The sequence below is a fragment of the Geotrypetes seraphini genome, chromosome 2, assembly GCF_902459505.1.
Source record: "Geotrypetes seraphini chromosome 2, aGeoSer1.1, whole genome shotgun sequence".
Classification (NCBI taxonomy): domain Eukaryota; kingdom Metazoa; phylum Chordata; class Amphibia; order Gymnophiona; family Dermophiidae; genus Geotrypetes; species Geotrypetes seraphini.
This window is the reverse complement of record NC_047085.1, coordinates 362,160,428-362,183,480: the sequence shown is the minus strand read 5'-3', so window position 1 is coordinate 362,183,480 and position 23,053 is coordinate 362,160,428. Positions and strand designations below refer to the sequence as shown.

Below are 23,053 nucleotides of genomic sequence, written 5' to 3'. Positions count from 1 at the left end.
TCATTTTTCCACATAGTAATAGTAGGTACCTCTTCCTGGCGCCACAGCAAAAGTATACATTTCCTAGCCAATAAAGCAGCTTTTTGCATTAACAAAGAATTACCCTTAGACAGCCCCAAAGAAGAGATTTGAGAAAAAGCAGGACATTCGCCCGCAATGGAATTTACCGTCGCATAACTGTCTGCAGGTGAAGACCAACAAAGGACCAAAAGATTTGCAATCGGTCACAAGACCAAAACATATGAAAAAGACCAGCTGGCGTTGAATGACACTTGGGACAGTTAGCATGAGAGGCAAACCCTGCCACATATGCCCTATAGGGTGTGATATAAAGGCGCAACAAGAATTTATAGTATTGTTCTTGCAGGGTCACCGAGCGAGTCAAACACAGGAGGCGTTTCATAAGAAGATGCAAACCATCTCCAGTTATCATAGAAACATAGAAAAATGACGGCAGAAAAGGGCCATAGCCCATCAAGTCTGCCCACACTAAAGATCCCCTTCCCTAAATTTATCCTCCCAGATATCCTATATTTAGTCAAGTCTGCCTATTCTGATGACCCTCCCCCCACTTTTACCCTCATAGAGATCTCACATGCGCATCCCATTTATTCTTAAAATCTGGCACGCTGCTGGCCTTGACCACCTGCACAGGAAGTCTATTCTTCACTCTTTCGGTGAAGAAATACTTCCTGATGTCGCCATGAAATTTCCCGCCTCTGATTTTTAGCAGATGCCCTCTTGTGGCCGAGGGTCCTTTAAGAAAGAAAATATCTTCTTCAGGACTCCTCGATACGACCGGTGATATACTTAAACATCTCAATCATGTCTCCCCTCTCCCTACGTTCTTCGAGAGAGTACAGCCGCAATTTATTCAGCCTCTCCTCGTATGAGAGATCCTTGAGCCCTGAGACCATCCTGGTGGCCATACGCTGAACCGACTCGACTCTCAGTACGGTAGTGTGGCCTCCAGAATTGCACACAGTATTCCAGATGAGGTCTCACCATGGTTCTGTACAATGGCATTATGACCTCGGGTTTCCGGCTGACGAAACTTCTACGGATACATCCCAACATTTGTCTAGCCTTGGATGAAGCCTTTTCCACTTGATTGGCACGAACGGAAATTAGATGTATGTACACGAATGCCAGAAGCTTAGGAAATAAAATGGGCGAGCTGGAAGAAATAGCAAAAAGAAAACATCTGGATATCATAGGAATAACAGAAAAATGGTGGAATGAAGAGAATGAATGGGATACGGCATTGAAAGGCTACAAACTATATAGAAGAGATAGGATTGGGCAAAAAGGGGGAGATATTGCCCTGTATGTTCAAGAAGAAATAGAGTCAGTTAGAGTAGGAGAGACAGAAGCAAATGGCAAACTAGAATCACTCTGGATAAAGATTTCTGGACATAAAGAAGCAGACATACAAATTGGACTTTATTATCGACCCCCGGGACAGACGGAGGAAATGGACATTGAATTGATGGAGGAAATTATTTGAAGTAGTAAATCGGGAAATACAACTATCATGGGGGACTTCAACTATCCGGGGATCAACTGGAAATTGGCAACGTCAAACTGCGGCAGGGAGTTAAAATTCCTTGAAATGTTAGGAGATTGCTTCCTTGAACAAATGGTAGGAGAACCGACAAGAGGAAATGCAATCCTAGACTTGGTCATAAATGGCATTACTGGAAGGGCAGCAGATGTGGAAGTTTCGGCCCCGCTAGGGACAAGTGATCATAATAAGGTCAATTTTACCTTGGGCATCGGAAAGCGAAAACCAATCAAGACTGAAACTACGACCTTTAACTTTAAAAAAGGCAATTACGACAGCATGAGAACTATGGTTAGAAAACGACTCAGGAAGGACATAGCAGACCTCCGAACAGTTGAACAAGCATGGTCTCTACTGAAAAAAACCATCATAGAAGCACAGAATCTACACATTCCGAAGATATCCAAAGGAAGGCGAAAAAAGAACAAAGGAGAACCAGCTTGGTTATCCAAAGAGGTAAAAGATGCAGTGAGGGAGAAGAGGAACTCGTTCAAAAAATGGAAACGAGAAAAAACAACGGAAGCCTGGAACAGTCACAAAATCAATAAAAAAAAAGTGCCATAAAGTGGTAAGAGATGCCAAGAAAGTCTACGAGGAGAAGATAGCGCAGGAAGCCAAAAACTTCAAGCCCTTTTTTAGATATATAAAAGGAAAGAAACCAGCAAGAGAGGCAGTGGGCCCTCTCGACGATCTAGAAAGGAAAGGGTCAATTAAAGAGGACAAACATGTTGCCGATAGGTTGAATTCATTCTTTGCCTCAGTCTTCACAAATGAGGACACTTCAACAATGCTAGCCACAGGGAGGATATTCACCGGGGAGATAGAGGAAAGCCTCACAACAGTAAATGTGACGTTGGACATGATTTACGTTCAGATTGACAAACTAAAAAGCGACAAATCCCCAGGACCAGATGGAATTCACCCGAGGGTATTAAAGGAACTTAAGGAGGAAATTGGTGAACTATTGCAAACCATAGCTAACATGTCAATTAGAACTGGGCAAATACCAGAAGACTGGAGGATAGCGAACGTCATCCCAATTTTCAAGAAAGGATCAAGAGGGGATCCAGGAAACTACCGACCTGTGAGCCTCACATCGGTTCCAGGGAAGATGATTGAAACACTAATTAAAGAAAACATTGTACAACACTTGGAGGATCATAATCTATTAAGGGCTAGTCAGCATGGCTTCAGGAAAGGGAAGTCATGTTTGACAAATTTACTACAATTCTTTGACAAAGTGAACAAACAAATGGATAGTGGCGATCCAGTGGATATAATTTACCTGGACTTTCAGAAAGCGTTTGACAAGGTCCCACATGCAAGGCTTATGAAGAAACTACTATGCCATGGAATAGGGGGAGAAGTGCACAGATGGATCGGAAAATGGCTAGAAAACAGAAGGCAGAGGTTAGCATAAATGAGAAATACTCGGACTGGGAGAAAGTGACTAGCGGCGTGCCCCAGGGCTCGGTTCTTGGACCTATATTGTTCAATATTTTTATAAACGACCTGGAGGAGGAAACATCATCCAATATAATTAAGTTTGCTGATGATACAAAACTATGTCGGGCGGTTGGCACTCAAAGGGACTGTGAGGACCTCCAAAAGGATCTGAACCACCTGGAAACTTGGGCGAACAAGTGGCAGATGAACTTTAACATAAACAAATGCAAGGTGATGCACCTAGGAAAGAAAAATAAAGAACATGAGTATATGATGATGGGGGTGAAGTTAGCAAAATGCACACAAGAAAGGGATTTGGGGGTACTGATTGACAGTACCCTTAAACCATCGGTACAATGTGCGGCGGCGGCGAAGAAAGCTAACAGGATGTTGGGCATGATTAAGAAGGGGATTACGAGTAGATCGGAAGAAGTCATAATGCCGCTTTACAGAACAATGGTCAGACCGCATTTGGAATACTGTATTCAACACTGGTCTCCATACCTTAAGAAAGATATAACTCTGCTGGAGATTACAAAGATTGACTCAGGAAACTGGGACTGTTTACCCTCGAGAAGAGAAGACTGAGGGGGGATATGATAAAGACTTTTAAAATATTAAAAGGATTTGATAAAATGGACCAAGAAACAGCATTACTAACATTTTCAAATGTGACACGGACTAGAGGTCATAGCCTGAAACTGAGTGGCAGTATGTTCAGGACAAATGTCGGGAAGTTCTGTTTCGCGCAACGCATGGTGGGTGCTTGGAATGCACTCCCCGGGGTGGTTGTGGAGGAGACTACTGTACTGGGATTCAAGCGCAAGTTGGATGCACACCTTCTTGCATATCATATTGAGGGATACGGTAATTTTGGGTCTCCAAAAAGGAGAACTTAAATGGGCCGCCGCGGGTGCGGATCGCTGGACTAGATGGACCTCGGTCTGATCCGGCGAAGGCGTTTCTTATGTTCTTATGTTCACTAATGATTACTCCTAAATCGCGCTTTGCTGCGGTCCTAGCTAAGGTCTCACCATTTAGGGTGTAATTCCTGCACGGATTTCTACTGCCAAGATGCATGACCTTACATTTCTTAGCGTTGAAGCTAAGTTGCCAAGTCGAGGACCAACGTTCCAACAAGAGTAGGTCCTGTGTCATAACGTTGGGCAAAGTGCTATTACCTACTATGTTACACAGTTTGGCGTCATCGGCGAATAATGTTATTTTACCTTGAAGCCCCTGAGTCAGGTCTCCTACGAATAAGTTGAAAAGGATCGGGCCCAAGAACAAGCCCTGCGGCACTCCACTGGCTACCTCTGATGCCACCACCCTCCGAAGTCTACCACTTAGCCAATCGTTGACCCATGTAGTTAGTGTTTCTCCTAATCCCACCGATTTCATCTTGCTTAATAACCTACGGTGTGGAACGCTATCAAAAGCTTTACTGAAGTCCAAGTACACGACACCTAAGGACTCTCCCAAATCCAGTTTTCTGGTGACCCAGTCAAAGAAACTAATTAAATTGGATTGGCAGGACCTACCCTTGGTAAATCCATGTTGGTGGGGATCCCGTAGATTCTCCCATAGATTCTCCTGTTCAGAGGAGGCAAGATCCTGATTCCACATCACCGCCACAGCCTCAAGTCCCAAGGAACACTGAAACTGCCCAGACTGACCTGATGAAAGGACAAACTGGTTCTTTTTTTTTTTTTTTTTGTATAATCATCTGTATTGGGTAAAGGAGGACAACAGTCAAAAACATCAAACAGCAATTGCAGTACAGAAGCGTTATGAACATCAAACAGATGGCAAAATATGTAGAAGAAAACAAACACGCAAGTTACCAAAATGTCGTCATCTCAAATACCCATTGTTTTATAAAAGAAGACTAAAACCCCTTACAACCATAGAACAACCCACAGACACACCCCCAGGCATACCATCACAACCCATGCAGCACACACCTAAACTGCATGCACACTCCCCCCCCCCCCCATACACACATTCCCCAAGCAGATACACATTCCCCAAGCAGACTACTAGGGACACCATGCACGACGGCAAAAACATGATGAAATAAGAAACCCACATAGGGCAGTAACAATTATTATATGGAGTGTGAAGAGAAGCAAAAGTCAAATTCAAATGCAAAGTCAGATTCAAATTCAAAGGCAAAGGCAAAAGCAGAGTCAAATGCAAGTGGGGAGGCAAGTCCAAAAAACACCAGTGAGGCAGCAATTAGGAAGAAGATACAGAACACTGCTTCAAAAATGTATCCCAAAGTGCACAGTAGTCTTTCCAGTGAGCTTGCGAGCACTGAGAATAAGTTTGCAGCTCAAATGAAGCCAAAGTTTCCATGCGGTTCGACCATACAGGAAAGGAGGGCACCTCTGGAGAAGCCCAATGTTGCAGAATGAGCTTCTTTCCCACCAAGATAGCATGGAGAACAAATTTCTGTGAGGACACAGTGAGGGACAAACTGGTTCTAGTCTGTTGAGATAGAGTCAAAGTTTCCTGGACCATATCTGCCATGTCCTCATTCAAAGTATATGGTCCAAAGAGTGTAGATAATGTGAGACTTGACCATAGGAAAACCAGTCTCGAGCCTGCAAAAGTCCTTGAGCCTGGAGATCCTGATAGGACAAAGGAAATCCGTGCTCCGATACCACATCCTGCACATAGAATAAACCAAGGCCCGTCCATCTCTGCAAATACAGCTTAGAGCCATCTGGATCCAAGTCTCAATTCCCCCATAAAGGCAACAATACTGTTGAGGTGAAAGGCAAATGCATATGTTTGCATAACCATTGCCAGCACTGTCTCATAGATTTCAACAAGGGGTGGGAACGGGTAGAAAAAATCCTATAAAGTCTTTTGGCATGGAGATAATACAACAAGTGTGTCGGTGTCATAAGCTGCTGTTCAAGTGAAACAGGGGTATAATGTTGAGTGTTCTTAATTCAATCAACCAGATATCGGAGGAGACAGGCAACATTATAACATCTCAAATCCAGCAATGCCAAGCCACCTCTCCCCACTGGTAAAGAGAGTTGCGCTAAGGACAATCTAGGCTTCTTGTTCCAAATAAATTTTCGTAAAACTTTTTGATACAGTCCCAGATCCTTATTAGTCACATACATAGGAAAAGTTTGCATCACATAAACCCATTTCAGAAACAACACCATTTTAAATAAAGCAATTCTGCCCCTCAACATCAACGGGAATTTGGTCCAAAGCTTCAATAAATCCCGTGACTTACCCAACAATACATTAAAGTTTGCAGCATAAGCTTTCTTTAGGTCAGCTGTAATATAAATTCCCAAATATTTGAGTCTGTGCACCACCTTTCGTAAAGGAAAAGAGGAAGTCCAATCACATAGGTATACCCACTAATTGGCAAAACCTCTGATTTATCCAAATTCAATTCAAAACCCGATACCCTCCCATGAAGATCAACCAACTGCAAAACCCGTTGTAAAGAACTGTGAGGTCTTGTCAATAATAATAAAACATCATCGGCAAAGGCCAGACAGCGTACCTCTTCCTGTCCCACAGAGAGACCCGAGATAGAACTGTCCTCCCTAATACTTTACAACAAAGGCTCAAAAGATAATATGAACAGTAAAGAGGAAAGCGGGCATCCCTGACGCGTGCCCCGCTCTACCAGAAACCCAGCCGACACAACTCCATTCACCAGCACCGCCGCGCTAGGGTTGGCATAAAGAATCCGCACCATGTCCAAAAAGGGGCCCCCCACGCCATATTGAGTCAATATCGAAAACAAATAATCCTAAGCCACACAATCAAAAGCCTTACGAGCATCTAAACTAATCAATAAAGCCAGGAGAGAATGAGTAACACTATGCCCCAAAGCAGCTATAACTTTTTGCACATTCCACATTGCCTGTCTCCCCCGGACAAAACCAACCTGGTCTGGGTGAATCACCCCAGGTAACAAAGAACATAGTAACATAGTAACATAATAGATGACGGCAGATAAAGACCCGAATGGTCCATCCAGTCTGCCCAACCTGATTCAATTAAAATTTTTTAATTTTTTCTTCTTAGCTATTTCTGGGCAAGAATCCAAAGCTTTACCCAGTACTGTGCTTGGGTTCCAACTGCCAAAATCTGTGTTAAGGCTTACTCCAGCCCATCTACACCCTCCCAACCATTGAAGCCCTCCCCAGCCCATCCTCCACCAAACGGCCATATACAGACACAGACCGTGCAAGTCTGCCCAGTACTGGCCTTAGTTCAATATTTAATATTATTTTCTGATTCTAAATCCTCTGTGTTCATCCCACGCTTCTTTGAACTCAGTCACAGTTTTACTCTCCACCACCTCTCTGGGGAGCGCATTCCAGGCATCCACTACCCTTTCCGTAAAGTAGAATTTCCTAACATTGCCCCTGAATCTACCACCCCTCAACCTCAAATTATGTCCTCTGATTTTATCATTTTCCTTTCTCTGGAAAAGATTTTGTTCTACGTTAATACCCTTCAAGTATTTGAACGTCTGAATCATATCTCCCCTGTCTCTCCTTTCCTCTAGGGTATACATATTCAGGGCTTCTAGTCTCTCCTCATACGTCTTCTGGCGCAAGCCTCCTATCATTTTCATCACCCTTCTCTGGACCGCCTCAAGTCTTCTTATGTCCTTCGCCAGATACGGTCTCCAAAACTGAACACAATACTCCAAGTGGGGCCTTACCAATGACCTGTACAGGGGCATCAACACCTTCTTATTTGAGTGGGCAGACTTGTTGGGCCGAGGGCCCTTTTCTGCCGTCATATTCTATGTTTCTTCCTTCTACTGACTATGCCTCTCTTTATACAGCTCAGCATTAGAGAATGACACGGTGGCAGTTTATCCGCGGCCACCACATTTAGCCGTGGGTAACCCGCTGAAACGGGGAACGAAAACTAGCAGTCACTGTGGGGACGGGGACAAGGCCATTCACCGCCCCGTGGAGCGGTGAATGGTCTTGTCCCCGCAGTGAGGTATGAAGGATCGCGCGGTCCCCGCAGTCCACACCCGCCTGCCCAATCGATCCTAGTGATTAGCCAGCTCTCTCCCTTCTCCTCACCTTAGTTTGTAGGTTTTCTTTTTCAGCGACCCACACGCTATCAAAGAGCCGCGCACCCGCTGCTGCTCAGTTTCGATCTTCTGCTCTGATGCAACCGGAAACAGGAAGTTGCAGCAGAGCAGAAGATTGAACACTGAGCAGCCGCGCTTGCGCAGCTCTTTGGGAAAGCGTGCAGGTCGCCGAAAAAGAAAGCCTGCAAACTAAGGTGAGGAGAAGGGAGAGAGCTGGCTAAACACTAGGATCGATTGGGCAGGTGTGTGGGGGCTGCGGGGACCGTGCGATCGCCCGTGTTCCCGGCTCAAACTGGAAGGAGGGAGTGAAACGGAAAAGGATTCTGGGCCAAGGGGATGAAGACGGAAAGAAAAACCCACAGCAGGAAAGAAAGGGAAGGACAGGCAGGTGAGACAGGTGCAAGAAGCAGGGGGGGGGAAGAAAGAGGGAAAAAAGCTAAATGGGTTGAAAAGAAGAGACACACTGGTATGGAAGAGGAAGATAGGGGAAATCTGGACACAGGAAGGTAACAGAAAGAGGGGAAATTATGTGCATGGGGCATAGGGACAGAGACATAAAGGGGACATGCCATGGGGATGGTATATGGACACAGGGGGGGGGCAATGGCAGATACATAGGGGAGATATTAGAAATGGGAAAAATAGGAGCACAGAAGCGAGATGGTTTGTGGGGATGGGACAGGGACCGAGCTCGCAGGCTCCAGTGGCTTGCACAAATTACATTGTAACATGCCATGAAAATAAGAGGGAGGAAAGTAGATAGATAGGCCACGCGAGAGGAGCTGAAGGGTGGTAGAAAGGAACAAATGGTAAAGGAGGGAGGGAAGGGTGGTGGTGGAAAGGAATAGGACAGACATTGGAGGGTGGAGAGGAACAGACCCTGAAGGGAAATGTGGAAGACAGAGTGGGAAGAAGACAGATGCCAGACTATGGGGGAGCGGAGGGAAGAAGAAGGGTGCTAGACCAATTGGGGTGGGGGGTGAAGGGAGAGGCACAGTAACAGCAAATGGAAGACGCAGAGAGAAGACACACAGTGGATGGAAGGAATTGAATGAGAAGATGTGGAAAGCAGAAACCAGACAACAAAGGTAGAAAAAAATTCTATTTATTTATTTATTTTTTGCTTTAGGATAAAGTAGTATATTAGTTGTGTTGATAAAAATTTATAAACAAAGCTCTGCCAGCTGAACATCTCTTTCTCTAGTTCAGCAGCAGGAACTTTGATTTATAAGAAAGGAATAAGCTAAATATTACAGTACTAAGGCTTATATGGATGCAGCGGGGACGGTGACGGTGAATGGGATGGCAGTGGCGGTGACAGGGCGGTGAAAGGGATGGCGGTGACAGTGACGGGGCAGTGAAGGGAACGGTGGTGACGGGGCGGTGCAGAGGATGGTGGGCCGGGGACGGGGCGGTGACGGGGACAGATTTTTTCCCCATGTCATTCTCTACTCAGCATCCTTCTGGCAGCACTGTTTTTTCACCTTTAGATCTTCGGACACTATCACCCCAAGGTCCCTCTCCCTGTCCATGCATATCAGCTTCTCTCCTCCCAGCATATACGGTTCCGTCCTATTATTAATCCCCAAATGCACTACTCTGCATTTCTTTGCATTGAATTTTAGTTGCCAGGCATTAGACCATTCCTCTAACTTTTGCAGATCCTTTTTCTTATTTTCCACTCCCTCTTCGGTGTCTACTCTGTTACAAATCTTGGTATCATCTGCAAAAAGGCACACTTTTCCTTCTAACCCTTCAGCAATGTCACTCACAAACATATTGAACAGGATTGACCCCAGCACCGAACCCTGAGGGACTCCACTATTCACCTTTCCTTCCTTCGAGCGACTTCTATTAACCACCACCCTCTGGCGTCTGAACGACAGCCAGTTTCTGACCCAGTTCACCACTTTGGGTCCTAACTTCAGCCCTTCAAGTTTGTTCAGCAGCCTCCTATGAGGAACTGTATCAAAGGGCCAAAATATTTGCCATCAATTTCAATTCAAAGTTAATTAGCGAGATGGGCTGATACGAATCCACTGACATGGGGTTACGGTCAGGCTTAGGGATCAACACTATATAAGCTTGATTCACATGAGCTGGAAAGATCCCATTCGCCACCACCCTAGCAAAATAAGCCTCCAAGTGCCCAACAATGTGACCCTGCAAAATTTTATAAAACTCAGATGAGAGACCATCAGGACCTGGGGATTTAGACACTGTAAAGAGGCAAATCACCCCCATCAGTAACAGACAGTTCCATCCAAGGCCCCAGATATCACCAAAGCCCATCAGCACTAGACTTTAAGTGGTCTCCTCAGTATCCACCGAGACCTGTGGCGGTCTTCTGCTTTCAGTTGGGGGGACCACAGTGATTCCAAGTGTAGTCACAAAGGGCAATGCAGAAGCGGAGGAATCAAAGGTCTGCGTGTAGCCCTCTTTCTGAATCTTAAGTTTAGCGGGGTAGAGCAGGGCAAACTTCACTTTGTTGGCATATAAGGCTGAACAGATCGGGGTGAATTCCCATCGGCGGGTGGCCACGGCTGCAGAATAATCCTGAAAACAAAGTATGTTCTTGTTATCGTGGCACAGACCTTTTCCCGCTCTAAGAGCTTGTAATATGGCAGTCTTATGAGCAAAATCAAGATCTTAAATATGGCCACCCGCGGTCGGGAACCCTCAGGGCCACAAGGCCCCAAACGATGAGCATGTTCCACTCTAAACAGGCCCAACCGGGCTTCCCAGGAAAGAGACTGCGGAATCCAGGTTTCCAAGAAAGCAGGCAGGTCTGCATCCACGATCCGCTCCGGCAGCCCCACCAGCCGTAAGTTGTTCCACCGTGCTCTATTCTCAAGATCATCCACCTTCTGAGTCAGGGTGGCCAATTGTTTTTCCATACGGGAGGCTCCTGCTTCCACTGGCTGCATGCGGTTCTCCAAAACACTAACCTGATGCTGAGTCTCATCAAGTTCGAGCCCCATGCTGTCCAGCCTTTCATGAGCTGTATTTAGCTTCTCAAAGAACTGCTCCAACTTTTTATCGAGTGCAGCCTCCACCGCCGCAGTCACTTCCGAGATTATGTCCACCGTCCACGTGGGACAAGAAGGACTAGGTGGGTTAAGGTCCGACGCCATCTTGGGATCAGGTAGCCGACCGCGATCTCACGTCGGACGGACGGGTTTGGAAGCTATGGGCGCCGCTGATACACTCCCTCAAAAGCACCCCACTGTAAACAGCTCAACTGTTTCCCCGATGATGAGTAGGGCCGCTGAAAAGATGAATGAAATAGGTGATAGGGTTCGCGAGTACAGGAGCAGTGCTTTTCAGCGTCTGCTCAACCGCATGACGTCACCAGGAGTCAAAATATATGTTTATATTTTTATCAATTTTGTACCTCCCTTAGTAAAACTAAATAAGCAATTCATCAAACTAAAATAAAACTTGAAACTTCTTCCACCTCCCTCCAGATCTGTTTTTGGACTCTCTGGCGGGAAGACCAGAGAAAGCACTAAAGGTTGAGGCAATTCTGCAGTATGTCTTGGACATTCCAACTGTAGAACCAGTTCTCAAAAGTGAATCGGGTTCCAGCAGATGCTCCTTATACTTCATCATACCAAAGAAAGGCTCAGAAGCCTGAAGACTCATTCTGGATCTCAAGTTGGTCAATTAATTTCCGTCATTGCAGCAATAGCTCCAAGAGAGTTGCTGGCTTCACTGGATCTAACAGATACCTATCTGCATTTTCTTATCTTCCCGGGACACCGGAAGTATACATGTCTCTGCTAATATATATATATATATATATATATATAATTTTTTTTTTTTTTACAAGAAACAGTTACTACCATGCAAACAATTAACTAATTTGCCTTAATTGGAAGGCGGCAACAACAGAAGATACAGTGAGAGACTTGGTCAGAGGTAGCACAAAATTCTGCATATCTAGTGTACCTAAACAAAACTCACTTTGAGCTTATCACTTACAAAAAGATACTTTATGAGCAAGACTCAAGTAGATTCCACTAGAAAGTACCTAGAAGATCTTTTTGTGCCAGAGATTGAGGATAGAACCAGCCCAAGGAACAGACTAGCACCGAAGACATAGCACTGGAAACATGCTCTACCTCCAACTCTGCTAATATTTTATGCTGGTTTTGTGCTACGAGTTTGACATATTTAGACTAGTTATGATATGGTTATTTATGCAGGATGTGAAGATTTTAATGCAGCTGGTCTGTAACATGTCCAGTTACCTTTTTTATATTTTATATTTCTGTTATGTTTGTACTTTTTTCTTTTGACTATAACCAATAAACTATTTGAACAGTAACCTCATTAAAACAAACAAAAAAAAAACCCAAAACCCACTGACCAGCAAGGCTGAATATTGAACAGTTTGAGTTATGATCATCTGAAACTTATGTATAATGCAATCGGCCGGCGCCTAGAAAAATGGCACCAGGCATGTGTCAGTCACACTTAGGCCCTATTAACAGAATCACAGCTAGAAGCACTAGATGCCTTTATTTTAAAAATAGGTTAATGAAATTTTGTGGGGATTTTGTTAGGATTTTTCCAGATGTCTCTAGAACCACTCAATTGAGAAGGAAAGAATTTCTGAAATTGAAGGATAGAGTTCTACCTGAAATTTCCTTGTAAATGTTTGGTTAAGTTACAAGATATTTTTGGGATCCTATACAACTACAACAATTTTTAGTTGCGAGAGAACAGAAATGAGTTTGTTTCATTTAGCTGAGAATAAGAGGAGAAATTAAATTAATATCCCATTTAGTAAGGAATGATTCAAGGTGGTCTGAATTATTGTCCTTTAGTTTTCTTGAATTTATTTGATTAGAAATAGTAACATGTTCTCCCCATTGATGTGGGCTTAAAAGGAATTATGTATGTATGATTTGATTATGCATTGCTTTGTGTGATTTTTCCTTTGGAATTATTGGATATTGTAATATATTCAAAACTATAATAAAAAAAATAAAAAAAAAGAAGCACTAGATGCCTGAAATGTAGGCAAGGGTTTTAAAGGCTTATATTTCAAGTGCTTAAGTTTTTGGAGCATCACGCTTAGTGATGCCTAAGTCACGCTCTGCCCATAGAAATACCCACATAGACGCCTATCTTTTATAGAATCAAATAGGCACCTGTCGCCCAATTAGTTTTTGTTTAACAATTATTGAGGCTATTAAGGGTATTTTGTCAATTAAGTTAGGCACCCTTTATAGAATCAGCTCCTAACTGCATATACTGTATATTACTTTTTCTTATTACTGCTATGTTGAAGCCATACTGCAGGTTTCAGAGAGGTGTATAGTACTCATGGCACTTCTTAATGATATCCAGACCTCTCTGGACCAGAAATTCTCCATGATTCTAGTTTCATCTGCCTATGATGTTGTGGATCACAACCTAGGGCTCCTTATACGAAGGCGCGTTAGGGCCTTAACGTGCGGAATAGCGCGTGCTAAAATGCCGCACGCGCTAGCCGCTACCGCCTCCTCTTGAGCAGGCGGTAGTTTTTCAGCTAGCGCGCGCTAATCCGGTGCGTGCATTAAAAATGCTAGCGCACCTTCGCAAAAAGAGCCCCTAGTCTTGTGCTTGCTTATGTTCCATTTGTTTTTCTAGATATGCATTATATAGTAACATAGTAAATTACAGCAGCTAAAGGCCTGTATGGTCCATTCAGCCTACCCAAAAGTCATATTCATTATCAAGGCAATGTTGAACCAATAATCCAGTATGATCTTACATTTTATTTATTCAATTTTCTATACCGTTCTTCCAGGGGAGCTCAGAATGGTTTACATGAATTTATTCAGGTATTGAAGCATTTCTCCCTATTTGTCCTGGCAGGCTCACAATACTTGCTAAGTTCCACTATAACAGGGGTAGGGAACTCCGGTCCTCGAGAGCCGTATTCCAGTCGGGTTTTCAGGATTTCCCCAATGAGTATGCATGAGATCTATTTGCATGCACTGCTTTCAGTACATATTCATTGGGCAAATCCTGAAAACCTGACTGGAATACGGCTCTCAAGGACCGGAGTTTCCTACCCCTGTACTATAAGATGTCTTCCTCCCCCCACCCCCTTGAGATATGCAAACCCCTGTCCTCAGACAAAATAAACAGCAAAGAGTCCAACTTTTTTTTTGCGTGGCTTGATTTTGCCTTGTGTTAACAAAGGACTTGTTCATTTGTGTTTCACAACACTACAGTGACCCCTGATGCAGGCGTTTGGATTTGCCGAAACACAGTGCTATGTCGGTTCCAAAGTTGATGTTTGTCCTTTTGTTTTTGAAATAAACAAGTTTGCTTTTTATTATTGTTTTACTTTCGTGGGTTGGGGAGTTTGCCTTCCCTGTGAATACATTCTTGCTACCTTTTTCTAATATATAATATATTCGTATATTCTTATATTTGAGCTTTGAATTATATTATTATTTATGTGTGTAAATAGTGATATTTGATTTCCTTCATTGAAAGTTATCTATTTTCATGCCCTGCCCCTGCATCTTCCTCTAGTCCAGGGGTGTCAAAGTCCCTCCTCGAGGGCCGCAATCCAGTCGGGTTTTATGGGATTTCCCCAATGAATATGCATGAGATCTATTTGCATGTACTGCTTTCATTGTATGTTAATAGAGCTCATGCTTATTCATTGGGGAAATCCTGAAAACCCGACAGAATTGCAGCCCTCGAGGAGGGACTTTGACACCCTTGCTCTAATTTGAGCAGAACAGTTGCCTGGTTACCCACTTATATATCATATTACAGTCTACTCTGTACCTTCTGCTCTCTTGTGCTGACAGTTTATCCCAAATTCAGTAATAGCTCTTCTATTTCCCCAAACAGTTTATTCCAGCAAAATAGTCTTTCATAGTCTTTTGTTTCCCCCAAATCCGTGCAAGAAGGTTCTACTTTTCATATTTCCAGTACTCAGTGGGGGGGATATATGTAATAATGATGAAAGTAAAATAAAATTGTCACGTCTAGAATGGACAGTAATTTTGTTTGCAGTGTTTTCTTTCTGCATTGTGCTGAAAGGAAATTAGAGGAGTAGATAATTAGGAAGCAAGCTGTTTCCAGAACTGATTACAGGTATCCTCATGAGATCACACCTGCTAATATGTTAATACAATGGTTATCAGGTTTAAAAAAATCCTGATCTGGCTCCTGGTTGCATAATAACACCATTTTAGATTTGCATTAATTTAATTATTGGGGGGGGGCAATCTGTGAACTACAGTTACAACAGCAATATTCTGTACTGATTTTCCAAATGGCATCTCCTCAAGTAGGGTTACGATATATGTGAATTCAAAAAAAGAGGACACAGGACCCTGCACCCATCCCACTCCTGACCCCACCCTGATCCCTGGACCTGACTCCCACCAGTCTCACCTCTACCCTGCCCCACCTTTTATCCATTTCTTAGTCCCCTTCCCATCTTCTTAAGTTCAATTATTTTTAGGACTATACATCGATTAAAATTTTTAATTGCGCAATTAATCACATAAAGAGGCTCCTCACATTTCCTCTTATATAGTGCAATATATATATAGAAGATGTCAATTCTTAAAACTGACACATTTCAATTCAGGGTCCTATGTACTGATAGATAGGACCCTGAAACCGTCGGCACAATGTGCGGCGGCAGCAAAGAAAGCAAATAGAATGTTTGGCATGATAAAGAAAGGAATCATGAGTAGATCGGAGAAAGTTATAATGCCGTTTTATAGGGTAATGGTCAGACCACACTTGGAATACTGTGTCCAACATTGGTCTCCCAACCTAAAGAAGGACATAAAACTGCTGGAGAGGGTGCAGAGACGAGCAACGAAGCTAATAAATGGTATGGAGAACTTGGAATATGAGGAACGACTTAAGAAATTGGGACTGTTCTCCCTTGAGAAGAGGAGACTGCGAGGGGATATGATTGAGACTTTCAAAATACTGAAAGGCATCAACAAAATAGAGCAGGGAAAAATTATTTACAATGTCCAACGTGACACGGACAAGAGGACATGGACTGAAGCTAAGGGGGGACAAGTCCAGGACAAATGTCAGGAAGTTCTGCTTCACACAGCGAGTGGTGGACACCTGGAATGCTCTCCCAGAGGAGGTTATTGCGGAATCCACTGTTCTAGGATTCAAAAGCAAATTAGATGCACATCTCCTTACAAGAGGCATAGAGGGATATGGGTGACTAAAACTACATCAGGTGTTCACCTGACTGGGCCTCTGTGTGTGCGGATCACCGGATTCGATGGACCGTAGGTCTATTCCTGAGATGGCAGTTCTTATGTTCTTATGTTCAATTGTCCCTTAGAAAGGTGGTATAAGAAATCCCATTATCCCCTTTACTAAAAATAAAATATTTTTACCTTTGTTGTCTGGTGATTTTATCTTTCTAATCATCTCGAGACTTTTTTTTGCAAATCTGGTTCTGCTTCCCAATGCTTTGTCTATTCACTCTCTATTTTTTATCCTCTTCCTGCCATCTATCCATCTTGATCAACTTTTCTTCTGGTTGTCTTCCTCCTTTTCAAATCTGTCTAGTTTCTATCTCTTCTCTTTGCTTCCTTAATTTCTGTAAACGAACAGGGGTCCAATAAGATCTATGTAACAAAACAAGCCATGTTTGTCTCATAGAAGCAGACGCCGTACATCTCATCCTCCAAGTCCAAATTTGTGGCCATTGAGAAATCCGGAACTTGAGGCAGCAGAAATGGCTGTGTAGCTCCCATCCTCAGGCACTCTGTTGGCGTTTTCCAGCTTTAAAATTTATTTTCTTAGAAGCAGAAAGTCTGAAATTTTTTTAAATAATGGCTTCTAATAAGCAATCCAAACCTGAAACAGCTTCAAAAACAGGTGGGAAGGCAAAAAGGTTAAAGGAAGATCTGCCCACTCCTACCAAGACTCCCCTGCCTGTGGATGCTTTGGATATGATAGAGCTAATAGAGGAACTGAGAATCATTAGATTAGTGTTGAAAGACAACAAAGAGCAACTGACAGTGGTGAAGGAAGAAGTGGCAAATCTGGGACAAAAAATGGAAATGGTCCATACAAGAATGGATCAATTAGAAACCAGAATAGAGAAAGTAGAAAATGAGCAGCTGCAAGGTAAAAAAAGATCACAGAGTTCTTCAAGAAATGGAAAAATGGATGATAGAGTTTGAAAATTGGGCAAGAAGAAACAACGTGAGGATACTGGGATTAAAGGAAGAGGTGGAGGGAAAGAATATTATAACTTTTCTAGAAGAAGTCATACCAAAAAATAATCCACCTTACCTTAAATGTGCCATTATAAATTGAAAGGGCACATAGGATCCCAGGAAGGAGACCTAATGGTCAGTTGAGACCTAGACCAATAATATTTCGCCTGTTACGCATCCAGCATGTTATAGAAATCTTAAGGGTTGCAAAAGAGACTAAAAATCTGACTTACAAGGACTCAAAGATTATGTTTGTCCTGGATTTTGTGAGTGCAACAGTGAATCTTCTCAAGCAATTTTTACAATTGAGGCAACAACTAGAGGAGATTGGGGCAAAATATGAGCTTTATTATCCTGCCCTAATGAGGGTTACTTATAAAGAAAAATTCTATCAGTTTGAAGACCCTGAAAAATTGAAAGAGTTTTTGTCTCAACAAGAAACACAGATGAATTGAATGGATAATCGTGTCAGCTGTAGTTGAGTTTTTATTTATTGAAGTAAAAAGTCTTATTCAAAAGAATACTCGGGTAAAAGTAAAAAAAAGTACAGCTCTCAAAACTACTTTTTAATTACAAAGTAAAAAGTATTCTTAACAATTTTATGTTTGTAAATGTTTTGTCTTTTAACTTTAGAGTTTATGGACTCCAGATAAAATGGAGAAACATTGATTCAAGAATTTGCAAGGATCTTATCAACTTGTAATCTGTTTAGATCCCTGAGAGTATAATGGAACAAAAAATTTAATGAAATTACAAATTAAAATTACCTTCATAACAAGCTTGTTAAAGTTATTTGTTATTCCCCTCACCCCGTAAAGTGTGATATCTGTTGAATTTATTGAAAGTTGGACACACAATTATTTTACGTAGTCCTTATTTGAGTTTTATCAAATGCTGAGTTAAGGCACAGCAGTAGATGGTATTCAAAATGGTCAGTCATTTTACCTCTTTTTGGACTAAACCAGTGTTTTTCAACCGCTGTTCCGCGGCACACTAGTGTGCCGCGAGATGTTGCCTGGTGTGCCGCAGGGCCGCCATCAGGGCAGTACTACCAGTCCTGCATTCAGGGGCCCGGAGCTGACAGGGGGGCCCGAGGCAGGGGCGCCAGTAGCTCGCCAAGGCAAAGTGAGTCGATCACCCAGGACTCACTTTGTCTTGGCGATCTAATCTATCGAGCCGATAAGTCTTCTTCTCCCCGACATCAATTCTGCAGTCGGAGAGGAAGTTCGGGCCAGCCAATCGCTGCCTGGCTGGGCGGAACTTCCTCTCCGATTGCAGAATTGACGTCAGGGAGAGCATGCGTCGGCGTCGGCTTTGGGTCCTGTTCCCCGATGGCAGCGGCAGTGGCAGTGGCTTGGGGAACGGCAGGGAGAAAGAAAGAAAGGGGGCAGGCAGGGAAACAGAAGGAAAGAAGAGAAACAGAAAAAAAGAAAGAAAGGTCAGGGAGAGAGGAAGAAAAAGTTGGGGGAGGGAATGAGGTGTGGAGGAGAGAAAGCATACAGGCTGATAGAAGGGAAGAAAGATTGGATGCACAGTCAGAAGAAGAAAGTGCAACCAGAAATCACCAGACAAGGTAGGAAAAATTATTTTATTTTAAATTTAGCAAAGTGGAGGCAGTATTACCACAGTTTTCAAAGGAATTTGCCCAAGTAACTTAATAGTTAACTGGGTAAATTCCCAGAGATGAAAACTTCCCTTCACTTACTATGCACAGTTCTGAATTTATATCTGCTGTCTATATTTTACAATATGGTCACCTTTTACTAAACCGCAATAGTGGTTTTTAGCGCAGGGAGCCTATGAGCGTCAAGAGCAGCGCTGGGCATTCAGCGCAGCTCCCTGCGCTAAAAACTGCTATTGTGGTTTAATAAAAAGGATGGAGGGTATATTTGTCTATTTTTGTATGTTATAAAAACCAAATACAGAGAGAGACTGAGAGCTGTTGACGAAGAGCTACGTGTGTGTCTTTCTTCGATTCCAGCCAGAATATCAGCTTTGTGTTCAGCCAAACAGGCCCAGGTTTCGCACTGAATAAAGTATTTTATAATTTTTCACTATTCTGTTTACTTAATATTTCATAATAAAGTAATTATAAAATACTTTCTTTGTGTTTATTTGATTCCTATTCAAGAGAATTACTTTATATATAGTCAATATAGGCACAGAGTTAAATTTTTTAACATTATCTAATGGTGGTGTGCCTCGTGATTTTTTTCATGAAACAAGTGTGCCTTTGCCCAAAAAAGGTTGAAAAACACTGGACTAAACAACTGTCCAGCAATGCTACATAAATGTTCACATGCAGCACTAGCTGGTAAAGCAGTGTTTAGGCCAGAAAAAGATGTCTTTGAGAACAGGCTATCCAACAAGTTCTGCAACAGAATTTACACCGTTCATATAGGCAGATAAAATAACTTTGCCATCTATAGTGTTGACAGTGAATAAATCATCATCTACATCCAACTGTGTTTGAGCCAATGTGGCATCTGCTGTAAAGTTAACTGTGACCGAATTCATGGCTTGGGTTTTTTTTTTCCAACAACAAATTCATTTCTAGCAAACCCCTTCCCTCATCTACACTCTCAGTCTTACACCCCTCCCCACTATCTGGTTTGGAAGAGATCCCCAAGAAGGTGATCCTTACAAATTCATGAAGCAATGCCTCTCCAGTAAATTGTAGACCTGTGAGCAACCAATATTGCTACTTATTTCTTCCATAGATCAATTAAAAACAAAACAAATCATGTACTTGAGTTACTACTGAAAAAAGTGAACTAAATTCAAAATCCCTTCTCTTTTCCCCCCTATCCAGCCCTTCTCCACTCCAGGGTCCAGCAATCTCCATCTCTCTCCAGTTCCTCCCCCAAGGGTCTAGCAACTTCCATCTGACTCCAGCCCTCCTCTCACCCCAGGGTCAAGCAATCATCGTCTCTTGCCCCATCCCACCCCAGGTTCCACTGCTTACTTGTAACAAGTAAAAAAAAAAATTTGCCGTACTTTTTACTTGTAACTCATTTTCAAGTAAAAGTACTGCAAATTGTACTCAAGTAAGAACATAAGACTATAGTGTTACTGAATCAGACCAATGGTCCATCAAGCCCAGTATCCAGTCTTCGCAGAGGCCAATCCAAGTCACAAGTACATGGCAAAAAACCCAAATAGTAGCAGCATTCCATGCTACCGTCTCATGTCTGTCTCAACAGCAGAATATGGACTTTTCCAAACCTTTTTAAAACTAGCTACATTAACTGCTCTTTCCATATCCTTTGGCAATGCATTCCAGAGCTTAACTATTCTCTGAGTTAAAAAATATTTCCTCCTATTGGTTTTAAAAGTATTACTCTGTAACTTCATTTAGTATCCCCTAGTCTTTGTAAATCTTGATGCAGTAAAAAAAATTGATCCACATGTACCTGTTCTACACCACTCAGGATTTAGGAGACTTCAATTTTATCTCCCCTCAGCTGTCTCTTTCCCAAGCCAAAGAACCCTAACCTCTCTAGTCTTTCCTCATACAAGAGGAATTCTATCCTTCTATCCCCTTTATTATCTTGGTCGCTCTTCTTTGAACTTTTTCCAGTGCTGCTATATCTTTTTTGAGATAAGTAGACCAGAACTGAATGCACTACTCAAAGTGAGGTTGCACCATTGAGCGATAAAGAGGCATTATAACATTCTTAGTCTTGTTAACCATCCCTTTTCTAATAATTCCTAGCATCCTGTTTGCCTTCTTGGCTGCCGCCACACAGTGGGTAGAAGGCTTCAGCGTATTGTCTATGATGACACCCAGATCCTTTTCTTGAGCGCTGACCCCCCCAAGGTGGTCCCTAACATCCGATAACTTATTTGGATTATTACTTCTCAATGTGCATCACTTTGCATTTGTCCACATTGAAATTCATCTGCCATTTCGATGCCCAGTCTTCCAATTTCCTAAGGTCTTCCTGCAGTTTTTCACAGTCCGTATGCATTTTAACAAATTTGAACAGTTTAGTGTCATCTGCAAATTTAATCACCTCGCTCGTAGTTCTAGCTCTACCCATGCACTAGTCTTGTACAGGCCACTTTTTAGTTCAGCTTAGCAAAAAAAGCCCTTATCTGTTTTACAATTAGGTTGTCTATTTACTCTTGCCACTTAGATGGATAAGTCATACATTCAAGAGCTTAATTTAGCTGTTTGACATTTAACTATTTTTTGCTGCCCTTACCATTTTCTAAACCACACCCACCCCTTTTTCAGACAGATAAATTTGAATATTTTGCAAATACAGCAGACACATTTTCTGGCTTGGTAGTGCTAATTTAAAAAAATGTATGTATGTGGTTGATAATTAAATATGAAAATATTTATATGCCTGCTGTTTAAAGCCAGAAGGGTTGGCACCATATCACTTACAGACCTTAGTAATCATAGGCTCACCATGGTGAATATGTCACTTTTAATAAGATACTGATCTATCTCCATCCCTATCCCGTCCCACAAGTTCTGTCCCTGTCCCTGCCCCTGCCCCTGCCCCATCCTTGCAAGCTCTGTCCTCATCTGCAGAAGCCTCGAACAAAAAAGCTGATTGGAGGGCTGCATAGACTATAATAGAATTCTGCTACCTCTTCTTTGTAAAATTTGGCTGTGAGGAATTTTGCCTGCTGTTCCTTTGGTACTAGTGACATGATGCCACTGACGTCTGCTCAGAGGAGCTGTAGGTTACAGTCTATGTAAAATTTAGTCACTGTAAATGGATGCCTGTAGTCAGATTTGTTTCCTTAAGAAAAGAAGATCTTTCAGGAGATTTTAGTTACCTGGCTTCTTCCTGTCTCTCCTCTGTCATTCTCCATTCTCATTCTGTACAGCGTTGCACCTCAATTATTTACAGTGAGGCAGAACTCATTTCCATTCTTTAGACTTATATTACATCCTGCAGATTACAAGTGTTCACAGTGATAAACTGTAAATCCCACAAGGAAACAGTGGTTCAAAGGATGTGGTTGACTGAGAGCATCTGAATGTGCATATCTAAGAGAAATTCTCTGTGCTAGGAGCGTCAAGATGCAGGTCCCCATCATCTGGGATAACCATGTCAGCTGGCTACTTTGCCTGAAAAGTTGTTACAGCCAGGGTTTGGGACTGGCAAATGTTTTTCTGTCAAATTCATAGTGGCATCACATGAAATGTGCTTGTCCTGTGAAGAATGACTATTGAAAAACAGAGAAATATTGAATATTGTAAATAGTTATTTGGCTAAAAATATTTCTCCCAGCCTGAAATAAAATTATAGGAGCCACCATAGGCATTCACCGACATTGTCCACTCTGTAGACAAATCCACAAAGACCAGGTCACCCATATACAGTATATACTATTTAATAGCTAAATAGTTGTTCTCTAACCCAAGCAAAAGTGATTGTGAGTCACACTTTTTTTATTTTCAAATTTACATCTCTTTTTACATAGAAATAGAGAAAATAATAGCTGATAAAAACCATAAGGCCTATCCAGTCTGCCCATCCATGTGGTGTACCATCCTTTTCTCTCCTTTAAAGATCCCATGCTTTCTTGATATTGCATACAGCCTTCTCCACCATTCCATGCATCCATTACTCTCCAGCACATCTTCATCAATTATGACTTCTTTTTTTAAATTGAAAATTACAAATTTGCATACCAAGTATCCACTTGTACAGAAAATTCCAAAATCAAACAGAAAGAATTTTTTATCCA

At 42.4% G+C, this 23,053-nt stretch overlaps 1 protein-coding gene and 1 non-coding gene across 4 annotated transcripts in view; one reads left to right on the top strand and one right to left on the bottom strand.

Annotated features, from left to right (window-relative positions):
• The window catches only part of DCLK3 (doublecortin like kinase 3), a 66,645-nt gene that overhangs the window by 9,697 nt on the left and 33,895 nt on the right, over positions 1-23,053 (top strand). The window lies entirely within an intron of this gene.
• LOC117356151 lies at positions 12,156-12,278 on the bottom strand. The gene has a single exon (XR_004538582.1). It is a non-coding gene; the product is annotated as a small nucleolar RNA SNORA57 (small nucleolar RNA).